Here is a 13,580-nt window from a genome sequence, read left to right on the forward strand (position 1 = left end):
CCTTCGGGGTGCTGGTAAAATCCTCAACGTTTAGTGTGACCAGAGTCTCCTGGAGGGAGACCGTGACATTTGTGAATAGATCTATTCGGGACTGACAATCTCACACCTAAACTGCTAGCTACAGTTAGGTAGATATACCTGGGGTGACAAATATCATACCGTAGGATGTCTGAAGAGCGTCGCTGAGGTCATCAATCATATCCAGGATGGTTATACTAACTCATAATAGTATAAACTAACCTTTGTTTATGGGATTCCATTCTTCATTAGTTTTATTTTATTTAATGGAACTACTACACATTACATTGGAGGATTTTAGGGATACAATACATGGTTTTATTTTAAATAATAAAACTACTATACATACTGGTGGTAGCTAGGTTTTCCAAACAAAACATACTATATATACAAGTGGTAGTCAAGGTTTTTGAACAGAATACAGTAACGAACATACATGTTAGAAAATATTGAATTTTCTTGGGAAACATACGTACATTTTTATAGAATTTAATGACTGGTTTTCACTACAAAAAAGCATTCTTATGAACTCACCAGCTTAATGCTGATACTCTTTAAAAATCACTAGTATTCTGAGGAAATCAGTAGATAGGTACTCCTACAGCATTTTGAGAAGACGAAGCGTTTAGAGACACATCTTTTACTTATTTTTTTCATACTTTTGATGTATACAAACTATGTATCAAACAGATGTAACTATTCATATCTTAATTTAATGGTTGTGTTTACTTTGATTATTATGTTGCAATTGTTGTGATACTATACATGATATCCTCCACCCCCGAACGTTTCCACCGTTCCGGTTTGGGGGTGAGACAGATTGGTATCAGAGCTATTGTTTATAGTGAACTAAGTATACGGAACCTTACATGGTATACAACTATAAACACTAAGGGGCCGAAACCCTCTGACCTAAAAGTATACTTTTTAAAATATAAGTATTTTATAAGAAGTATACAAGTATACATACGTACCAGAAACAGTATCATAAGTAGAACAAAACAAAAGTATTTTGATGTTAGACATTGCGGTTAAACCTGGATAGCTATGTAATCATGTATAGGATCAATATAGCATGATCAACTATATTTATTTGAGACATGACCAACATGTGTCTGGGAGTGACTCTGGTGTTGAAGCAAGCCTAAAACTTACCAAGCAATATCCAACAAGAGATCGATAGAATAGAACATAAACCTTTAAAATACTATAGGAGTATTTTAGCTAGAGTTGAACTCAGTGTGGAGATTCATTCCAAGTGTTGCTACTTATTTCTTCCTAGCGATAGTTTACTTGCATTGGTAACTTTTCTTTGTTTATCGCTTAGAAGAACACTTTATCTTTCAGGATGAGATATATCTTGTTCCATATCTCTTGATTCAAAAATCTAGGGGACTTACCATCCTCTTCTTCCTGATTATTTTTAAAACAAGATGCCTCCGAAGAAAAGACCCAACAGAAAGAACAACGATCCCCCAACGGATCCAACACCACTACCTCCTTAGTTCGACCCAGCCATGTTCCAAGTAGCAGTCACGACCGTTGTTGTTGTCGTAATGTTGCAAATCAATTCTTGCGGCTCTAGCGGGTCGGGAAGTGGTACCTATCCCTATAATCTTGATTGTGGTCAGGGACATCAAAAGGAGTGTTCCTACAAAGATTTCATAAACGCAAAGCCCAAATCCTTTGACGATAATGAAGGTGTCATTGCCCTAACCTGGTGGTTTGAGAAGATCGAATCAATTTTGAGATTTGTGCTTGTTCTGAGGCCAGCAAGGTGAAGTTCACCGCTTGCACCTTCACCGATAGAGCATTGACTTGGTGGAATAGTCGGGTCAAATCCCTAACTCTGCCTTTAACAAACACCATGGGTTGGGAGAGTTTAAAGTAACTCATGCTTGCTGAGTACTGTCCAAGGGGAGAGATGCAGAATTTGGAGCCCGAGCTTTGGAATATGAAGATGAAGGGTTCCGACATTGCCACCTATACAGCTAGATTCTGCGATCTTGCTCTTCTCTGTCCGGGAATGGTCACCCTGGATTGCAAGAAGATAAAGAGATACATTTGGGGATTGATACCCCCAACTCAACGAAATGTTTTGGCTGCTAAACCTCTCACATTCGATAGTGCCAAGTGTTTAGCACAAACTCTCATAGATCACGGGGTTGATCTTGATGCAGCAACAATTGTTCCCGGACCACAGAAGGCGAGTGGTGGGAAGAAAAAATTTTGTAAAAAGCGTAAGGGCCGGTCTTCGCAGAATCCCTCCAAGAAACAACAAGTAGTTGCAGTTTATGCTGCTACCACTCCTGTCGCTATTCCTACAACTCAAGCACCTACCAATAGATATGTTGGTACCCTTCCTCGGTGTGACAAGTGCAACTATCATCATCACGGGCCATGCCGTGAAACGATGTGCAACAGCTGTGGCAAGAAGGGGAACATAGCTCGAGTTTTCAAGACACCAGCTCAACCAACCAATTAGGCTCCTGGAGTGGGCATTGGTCAAGCCTGTTATGGCTATAGGGAGGTCGGGCACTTCAAGAGAAATTGTCCCAAAACAACAAAAGCTGGCAACACATGGAAAGTGCTAGCGATGGGCCAGGAGGAAGCACTTGCTCATCCCAGCGTTGTTATAGGTACGTTCCTCCTTGACAACTCTTATGCATGCATTCTCTTCGATTCTGGTGTGGAGAGAAGTTTTGTTAGTCATGCATTCAAACATCTTCTCAAGCATAAACCCCAACCCTTAACCGAAACATTCACCGTTGAGATGGAAAACGGAAAGAAAAAGAGCACTAATGACATATTCATAGGTTGTACCCTTGCCCTAAACAACCATCCCTTTCCAATCGAACTTATGCTAATTTCCATAAAAAGCTTCGACATCATCATTGGCTTGGGTTGGTAGAGCCCCAATCGTGCTGATATCCTTTGTTATAAAAAAGCGATCCGCCTTAATCTGCCATCTGGTGAAGCCATCGTTATTTATGGTGATCAACTCAGGTCAAACCTCCGTATCATTTCATGCATCAAAGCCCGAAAATATCTACGATACGGTCTCGGTGGTCTGCTATAGGTCATGAAACTCCCTCACAAGTCGTTGCACCTCAATGGCGGGTGCAAACTCCAATTCGAATCGCCGAAAATACTCGGCGCAGGTCATTTTAGCCACACTGGCTGCTCCCACTTGACTCGTAACCTTGCCCCACCAATCTCGGGCCCTGTCTCTCAGCATACAAGAAACAATCCCACATTTACCACATCTCGGCAAGAACTCATGTGTTGGGCGTTCTCGATATCCGCCACCCAGTGTTGACTAACAATGGGGTCCATGGCCCTGAAAAACTTCGGTGCCCCACACGCCTTGAAATCACAGAACGAGGGAGTTCGGGCCCCAATCTGGCCTGCAACAATCTCAGCTCTGAATGATCTGAGTCTCTCCTCCATGATCTCCATAATGCCCTCCTTGACCGTTCCAAAAACAACTGGAGTAACGTCAAGGATACCCCTGGTAACCTCGGCTTCACTAAGCTCGTGCAACCTCTCATCAATCACATCAGTAGTGTCACCTGATCCTGCCCCATATCTAGATCCCGATCCTGATCCCCTGCTCCAAATCGTGTCATCACCATGCTAAGCTGAAACATCATAAATCATAACAATCAGGATTTCCATAAAGGGATCTCCCCACTCCGGTCCTCCTTGTTGTCGTCAGATTTAACATTGGTTCGGGTACAGGTCATGTGCTTTCAGTAGTACGGGACCAATACTACCTTCCACACCTACCTGTACCTTTCCCCAATGCTCTACCTGATAACCCCAATTCATCCCAAACCCCAACCATATTCCACAAACTAACATACACATCAATCTCATGCTATCCTAAAATTTACTCTACTTATATCAATCAAACTCATTGTAACAGGTTGCCTTTATGCATGCAAATTATACACAGAAAAGGATCAAATAGATTTTTGAATAAAAGATTCTACCTTAGGACCACAACCAAACGATGAACAGGAGATAAGGCCAAATCAATCATTTTGAGTCTACAAGCTCCTAACCGTATACAATTTTAAAAGCATACACATAGCAAGTTCCATATAATTAACAAGGCTCAAATATCAAAATAACATGGCTAGCACATTGGGGAATTACTTACTTGGCTCGGCTGATCACGCGCGTTGCACTCTCATTTTTTTCCTTTCTTTCAAAAGCTTTTTATGTTATTTTTGAAAATAATTTTACCTTTTCCTTAGTTTGAGTCCTGACACACTTGAGTGTATGCTCGAATCCCTCAAACCAAGGCTTTGATACCAACTTGTAACGACCCAATTTTCAAAGTAGAATTTTCATTTTAGAATAAGAAAACATGATGTCATACATTAAGAAATCCAGTTATAATTGTTTTCAAAACATAAGTCAAATACAACTTTTATTCCAAACATCAGAGTGTCCCAAAAAGTCTGTAAGAGAGTGTACGCCACGCCATCACACCTTGCCCTTGGAATCTGAAGTACCTAAAACCATAAACAAACCTGTAAGCACGAAGCTTAGTGAGTTCCCCAAAGCATACCCCCCATACAAACCACATAACATGCTAGCTATAAAAGCTACCTCTACCACATACACATATCAATCAGTTATAAAGCTACCTCTACCACATAACACATATCAATTAGCTATAAAGTTATCTCTACCATTAGCCACAAGGCTATCTCTACCCTTAGCCATACATGTTATCTCTACCATTATCCATACAGGCTATCTCTACCATTAGCCATACAAGCTATCTCTACCATTAGCTATAAAAGCTATCTCTACCACATATCATTGCATACAATGCCACACACCTCTACACAACAAGTATACCACCTATCATAAAATGGGCCGTCCTTGGTGCCTTAGACCCATTGGTATGGTGAGAAGACTTACCTCGAATACAAACGCTTCATGAAGAAATCCTTAACTGTTGCCATGTCCACTTCCTGAACCATCAACACCGATCAATATACCCAATTAGCAACTGGTACCCATACCATAATCCTTAAACCTTGCATGGGGTAAAATGACCATTTTAACCCTGGCCTAGTATGATCCAAAACTAAGGCCCAATCATTAAAACAAAACCCAACACTAGGTAGGCTTTCCAAGCCCACTAGTGGTCCACTAATGGCCCAACTTGCTCAATTGGGCCCAATCCTCTAATAAGCCTTACCCTAAACCCAAACATATTCCTGGCCCAAAACATCTAACTCCAATGGCCTATTGAAGCCCAAAGATCCAAAGTCCATTGATTGGCCCAACCCGAGGCCCAAAACACTACAAGCCCAAAAGTGATGAGTACGCGGGGCGTATTCCCATGTACGCTAAGCGTACAGTCTAAAAGTGGGGTACGCTACGCGTACCTGCATGTACGCCCAATGTACTCCTCTGTTAAGCTACTTTTCCATTAAGTGCGTAATACTCGGGATTTCCAACATTAAACTTCAGATCTAGATCCATTAAGACGTCTTAAGGCATAAAGTTGGCAACTTTATGACTTTGCATGCTCCATATGCTCTCAACAACCCATTAAGACCTTTCCAAGGGACTTGATCCATGCATGAGGTTAGAATACTCATCAAGATTGCATTTTTATGAAGTAAATAGACAAAAGGACCTCAGATCTACTCTCCCTAAGCTCTGTAATTTCTCAACTCCCAAGAGATAGTCCAAAAGTGCAAAAAAAACACCAAACAAGCCCTAATCTAGATTCCAAGCTATAAGATAACAACGTAGACACTTTATACCTTCTGAGACTTGCAAATGAGCTGGAGAACGTGGATCCAAAAGTTGTTACCTAATCAATGGAACTTAAAGATGATCACTCCTCTTCAAGAACACCAAAATGCACTCCAAGATGGCCTTATAAGCTTACACTCTCACTATTAGGGTTAGGGTTTCGAATAGGGGTTTAAGGATGAGAAGGAGGATGACCCTAGAGGGTGTAATGTTCTTTATATAGTGTCACACCCTAAAAATTAGGGTTTAGTGACTCTGGGCGTACGTCTCCAATCACCCGCGACCATTTACTCTATTTACGTTGGGCAAACCCCAACTTAAGTCAGGCGTACTCTCGAGCTGGCCACCTTGCATGCATGGGATCATCTTGTTAGTAATTTCCATTAGGGGGTTAAGTCAACAATAAATACAAAGTGTCATAACTCCATTCTAAGTCCGTTTCCGACGAACTTTATATCCACGAAAAGGTGGCGGGAAGCCCTATGCTCCTCTCGACACCTTCAAGCCTAAAACCTTTCGGATAAAACCCGGGGCCTATAGAAGACCATATCGCCCTAACCTTTGGTTTCTGAGGCGCCAACCGTGTAATTTCAAAAAGGGTATTACATCCATGGTCCCCATGAACCATGTCTTGACCAAACCTTAAAGTCAACACTCGAGTTAACAGTCCATCTTGACCCGACTTGCCGAGTGCATCTACATGGCTTGTCGAGTCCCCATTGTTCCTCCAGAATTATCGCGAAAACCCATCTTAACCCATCGATTTTTCTCATCAACTAGCCGAGTTACCCATGTCCAAACTCACCGGGGAAACCCGATGAGTCGGCTCATCGACTCGTCAAGTCCCATAAGTACGTTTTCTCATTCAGACGTTTTAAGGCAGAAACACCACTCCAAACTCTAGATCTAACCTCCCAAGGTTGAGATACCACGTAAAGTTGCAAGCTTTACATCCACGCAAGTCTAGAAAGGCTAAACTCATCAAAACAAGGCTTTACAAGGACATTAGCTCATGTAGGTTGTCCTAAGCTTCATAAAGCTTGTGTCTCTCAGTCCAAGGGACCCCTTACTGTCCAGATCCGAAGTCTCATCTCCATATCATGCGCAAAATCATAAATGACTCAAAGAGAAGCTAGAAAAGCCATAAACTCATAAGTAAGGGATCTAATGTTAGAGTGATCAAGGTAATGACTTGTTACCTGACATAGGATGCCAAGTAGATAACAGATCCTCAGCCTCCCCCTTGATCCAAGCTCATGAATTCTCAAGCCTTTTCAAGAATCCCACCAAAATTAGCATCTTAAGCCTCACACACTCAAGATAGGGTTTAGCTCACTAGGGTTTGTTCTCTGGACGTGGAGAGTGATGAGGGAGGCGGCGTGGAGGCCAATAGTCCTTTAAATAGGGTTCAAAACCTGAATAATTAGGGTTTCCTCAAATAGCTCCAACTCGCAGAGTTGGCCTCTCAACTCGTCGAGTTGGTCATCAAACTGACACGACCAACTCATCCTCTACTCAACGAGTGTAGACCTCCAACTTGTCAAGTCACCCAACTAAAATTAAATACACAATCAATAAAATTTGTAGTTGTAGTTCGGGATGTTACAGAACTTCTTGGAAATGGTATGATCCTAAAGGTTTTTAACACATAATAATATGTGTAAATAATATGAAACTAATAAGAAAGTGTAACAAAACACTAGATCAACAAGAAAAACTTACCAAAATACTAAGATTAAGATTGAAGATTTAATCCTTTAAAGCCCGGAATTACTTTTGAAAGAGAAGGGAAGTTAACTGGAAATAGAATGGAAAATTTGTAACATCCCAAAATTGGACCGAAAAAATTTTTGTTTTTAAATTATGTTACTTATAAAATAGTTATCGGTAAGCATCATTACAATTCCTTTAACATAAAAACATAAGCCATAGTCTCAAAACCATTCCAATAAATTGTATCATATCAGAGTACAAATCCTAGGTTTCAATGTGGAAAAGTCATGTGAGAAGGTGTGATGTGCTGCTACACTGCCAGCTCTTTCCCCTTAGCTGAAGAGGTACCAGAAACCAAAACTAAAAACCGTAAGCACAAAGCTTAGTGAGTTCCCCCATCATACCCATACGAAATAATGCATAATCCTCAATATCTTTCAACCGGTAACTGTAAGGCATATCCGGGAGCTGAACTCCCCATCGGTATCTTTCAACCGGTAACTCGGAACTAACCTCCCCTTCGGTATCTTTCAACCGATATCTGGAAACTAACCTCCCCTTCGGTATCTTTCAACCGGTAACCGGGGACTATTTCACCCCTTCTACTACTAGCACATAATAAGCACAGTAAGCATATCAAGCATAAGCATACCATTCACGGTAAGCACATCATGTAACAATCCTATATAATTATTACAAATACAATTATCTAACTAACACTCTTACTAGTGGGTCAGCATTGTGGTCGTAGACCCACCTCTACTTGGAGAAGACTCACCTCAAATTCGTGTAGCGTCCAAACTCTCCTTGGCGTGAAAATCGACTCTTCTCGACTCCTCAATCCCTACACGACAATTCCTCTCAGTTATCAACTTGTACTTGTAACCCTCAAATTCGGTCAACGTCATCATCCAGTTGACTTGACTCGCCGAGTTGGTCTACCAACTCGCCGAGTCCATACTCCTCGAGCCCCAACAATCCCCGACTCTACTCGTCGAGTCTGGAAAGAACTCGACGGGCTCTCCTTCAATCATACCATTGGGACTATCTTCATCCGACTTGCCGAGTTCGCCCTTGAACTCGTCGAGTTCATCCCCCCTCCCCCCCCCCCCATTTGAATGTGTCCAGTCTATGACTCGCTGAGTTGTATGAAAAACTCGTCAAGTCCATCTTCATGGATTGGGAGATTGCCTTTGACTCGCCGAGTTTGCTCATGCACTCGTCCAGCCCCACGATTTCCAGGTCTACAATCTCGTTCATCTTTTTTGAGTACTTCTCTGGACTCAACCAGACCCCCAAAATAGCAAAGGCAACCGACTCACCGATTCCTAAGAACAAATTACTGAGTCCACTAAAGTCCATGTCCATAAACTCGATTTCTGGTAAGCTCATCTCATCAAAAGGGTATATCTGACCTCCTTGGGTCGATATAGCAGGTAAAGCCACGAACTTTACGTCCATGCATGGGTCTTTTAGCTTTAAAGGACCATAAATGATGTCTAAAAGATGCATGGTGCTCTCATGGCCCTAAATTTGGCACCTTTATGGCATGAGACCCCTCTAAAGTCCAAGATCTGAAGTCATAACTCCATATTACACTTCACAACCCAAAAATGGCTTAGAAAGCCCTAACTATACCAAGATTTAAGCCCTAAAGATGATTAAATACATGGAAGATCAAGATAACAGCTTTTTACCTTAAATGAACTGGAAATGGAACACAATCACTAGATCTCCGAGCTCCAACTTGAACTCCTAAGCTCCTTTCCTCTTCTCAAGCTTCACAATCCACCAAAATACACAAAATGGCCTTAGAACACTCAAATAAGGCTAGGGTTTCAAGATAATGCCTTCTGGAAGTATAAGGGACGATGGAGGTTGAGATGGGGAGATATAAGTTGTTTAAATAGGGTGAAAACCCTTAACTTTAGGGTTGCACTCAAACAGCACTTACTCGCCGAGTCGGATATTGGCAATTACGCTTACATGAAAATACGAAACCACTAACTGCTTTTTCATGTAAGCGTAATTGCCAATATCCGAATTTTGCATCAAATGCACTAAAATGTGTATTTCCTTTTAATTTTTGCAAAATATATTCTTTCCGTGGTAATTTATATGACTCTCCAATAGTAGCATCATTCATCTTTTTGTAATTAATTACCATTCTTCGCTTACCTCGTTTTATTTTATTATTATTTTCTACATAAAATGCAGGTGCAAAATGAGGACTCGTACTAGGTCGAATGATTCCTTTTTCTAGTAATTCAGTACATTCCTGTTTAAATTCTGAAACATCTTTTATACGATTGCAATTCAATTATGTAATCTAGTGCTCAGCCTTGACCTTCCTGCAGGTAAGACATCTCTCCACAAACCACGCTACATCCCTCTTTATACACGGCCACCAATAATCAAGATGAAGATCACTGTATGTCTTCGTTGCCCCGGGATGGATAGAAAACCTGGATTTGTGTGCCTCCTCCATCAATACCTGGCACACACCTCCATGATATGGGACCCACACCCTACGGTGAAGAGTCAACAGTCCCCGACTATCATAGTCGAAGGAGGAAACCTGACCCAAAATTCGCTTGCTCTTCCGATGTTCCTCCTTTATGGCCTCCTGCTGGGCCTCCCGAATTTGCTCCAACAGTGTAGTCACAACTGTCATCCTCAGACAAATGTCCCTGATCGGCACTACCTTGTGGCTAAGCATGTCGGCCACGACATTGGCCTTTCCCGGGTGGTATAGGATCTCACAATCATAATCCTTTACCACATCAAGCCATTGACGTTGCCTCATATTCAGATTTGGTTGATCCATGAGATACCTCAGGCTCTTGTGGTCCATGTAAATGGTACAACGAACCCAATAGAGGTAATGAAACTAAATCTTGAGGGCAAAAAAAAAAACAACTCTTGGCTCCAAATCATGTGTCGAATAGTTTGCCTCGTAAGGCTTCAGTTACCTCGAAGCATAAGCGATAGCATGCCCTCTCTAAATCAATATCGTGCCCAAAGTCGAGATGGATGCATCACGATATACTACAACATACTCCATGCCCTCTGGCAGGGCTAAGATTGGCGCCTCGCACAACCTATGCCTCAACGTCTCAAATGCGGCCTGCTGCTTAGGCCCCCAACGAAAGACCACAGCCTTCCTTGTTAGCCTGGTCAATGGTACGGCTATCTTGGAGAAGTCCTGGATGAATCTCTAATAATAGACTACCATTCCCAGAAAGCTCTGAATCACAGATGGAGACCCTGGCACCTCTCACCTCATCACGGCCTCCACCTTGGCCGGGTCAACTGAAATCCCATTCTGGTAGACAAGGTGCCCAAGAAACTGCACATCGCACAACCAGAACTCACACTTGTAGAACTTAGCATACAAGCTCTCCCTCCTCAAGGTATCTAGAACTTCACGTATGTGTTCCTCATGTTGCTCCTGCGTCTTGGAATAAACCAAGATATCATCGATGAAAACTATCACTAACCAATCCAACATCGGTCTGCACACGTGGTTTATGAGATCCATGAATGCGGCAGGGGCATTGGTGAGCCCGAAAGGAATCACCACAAACTCATAGTATCCATAACGCGTCCGAAAACCAGTCTTCTGCAAATCCTCCTCTCTGACCCTCATCTGATGATAACCTGAACGCAAATCAATCTTGGAGAACCAAGATGCTCCCTGTAGCTGCTCAAAAAATTCATCAATCCTCAGGAGTGGGTAACGGTTCTTCACCGTTACCTTATTCAGCTCCCGATAATCTATACACATTTAATGCGACCCGTCCTTCTTGTTCACAAATAATATCGGGGCTCCCTAGGGAAAACTACTCAGTCTAATGAATCCTTTGTCCAACAGATCCTGCAGTTGTGTAGACAACTCCTGCATCTCGGGAGGAGCCAACCAATACGGTGCCTTGGCTATCGGAGCCGCATCAGGGACTAGGTCGATCCTGAACTCTACCTACCTCTCCGGAGGTAACCCAAGCAGCTCCTCGGGGACTACATCCATGAAATCTCGTACCACTGGCACATTTCCCACCATCACCTTACCCTCCTCCCGAGTATCCATAACGTAGGCAACATATCCTACGCAACCCTGCTGAAGGTAGTGCCTAGCCCTCGCTACTGAACATAAAGTTGGTCCTCGATGTGGACTCTCGCCTTGAATCACCAGCTCTCCCCCACTTGGGGTCCTGACCCGCCCAAACTGTTGTGCGTAGTTAATCACCACCCCATTGGAGCTTAGCTAATCCATACCTATAATAACCTTGTTCCCCCACAAAGGTATGGGAACAAAGTCTACCATGTAACGCTCCTCGAACAATCTCAAAACCCAGTCTCTGAAAACCTCTAACGCTCGCACCGACCGGTCGTCCGCAATCTCTACCTCTAGAGGGCAATCCAGCATGCCTGAGGACTCAGGAAACTTCTTGCTAAGCGCAACAGAGACAAAAGATCGAGTAGCACCTAAATCAAACAACACCTGAACTGGGATACGATTCACATGGAACCATCCTAAACAGAGCACATGTATATAACATATCAAAATCATAGCGTCATAACATAAAAGATTTGAGAGAAGAAATCATACCCGTCACCACATCAAGTGTTGTGTGCACCTCCTAGGCTGTCAACTGAAACTCTCGGCTCTGCACCACTTGAGCCTCTGTCTTGACCTTCCAGCCATCCATAACCCGTATAGTCGCCGGAGTTGGCGCCACTGTTGTTGCCGTCAGTCTGGGATAATTGGCCTTTTTATGGCCTCTCTAAATGCAATGGAAGCAAATCAGGTCTGATGTCTGAACTGTGGGAGCAGGGGCAGTACAATCCCTGCCAAAATGCCCAGTCTTGTCGCACTTATAGCAGCCTAATCTTGACCTAGTGCGACAAACTCCCTCATGTGACCGACCGAACTTCCCACAGCGATCGCGACCCTGCTGGCCCTTCGACCTAGTATCGGATCCCTTGGGTTTCTGCCCTAAAACCCATGTAATCTACTCAGTCTCTGCCTTCCTCTTCCTGAGGTGCTCCAAATTAATCTCCCTCTCTCACACCCTGGCAATCATGGATTCCAAGGTTGGGCAGGCCAAAAAGATGACATGCTCCCAAATGTCGGCTCTCAACATATTATGATAGTGGGTCTTCTGCATCTCCTTATCTCATGCATACTGAGGTGCCAACAAGGCCCTCTCCCAGAACTTGGCGATGATCTCCGACATAGTCTCTATAGTTTGTCTCATATCAAGAAACTCCCTGGCCAGCTGCTGAAGCTCCACAGTTGGAGCAAACTCAGCCCTGAACCTAGTCACGAAATCTGACCAAGTCGTAGCCTCAATGGTTGGGTCCCCCAACGAATCACCAACTAACTCCCACCAAGCTCAATCCCTCAAACAACCCGCATCAAAGCGAACCTTCAACCCTTCCGGGCAGAAGCTCGTCAACCGCGCAGACTCAATGTCTGCGATCCATCTCCTGGTAGCAATGGGGTCCTTCACTCCGTGAAAGTCTGACGCACCACTTCCCTTGAATTCCTTGAAGGACAGTGTGCATGTACCCGTCTGGCTAGATGCCAAATCAGTCCTGAATTCCTAGTGTGATCCTCCATCGGCTCAATAATCCCCTCCTTAATCGACCTAAAAATGACCGGGGTCGCCTCAAGGATACCTCTCGTGATCACTGACGCGATGAACTCGCATAGCCCATCATCGACCTGCTCGGACCCTGCACCCGATCCTGATCCAGATCCTGAACCTCTTACTCCATGTCGTGTGACCACCATACTGAAAATAAACATGTAAACGTCAGGATCATACATACTCTCGATAGGTCTCGCACACTCCCCAAGTTTCCTAGTTCCATCTCGGCCCTCCTTGACTCGATTACGGATCCTCTATTTTCAGTAGTACGGGCCCATACTACCTTCCACATTTATCCATACTTTCCTCAAGGATTTCCTCAACTTCACCAAGTCCCTTAACCAATATCCCTTGCTAACTAATCTCATCCTAGGCCTTCCTAGGGCACCCTCCGACCTACTCTCCGCC

Source organism: Lactuca saligna, chromosome 7 (genome assembly GCF_052625555.1).
Source record: "Lactuca saligna cultivar CGN05327 chromosome 7, ASM5262555v1, whole genome shotgun sequence".
Lineage (NCBI taxonomy): Eukaryota > Viridiplantae > Streptophyta > Magnoliopsida > Asterales > Asteraceae > Lactuca > Lactuca saligna.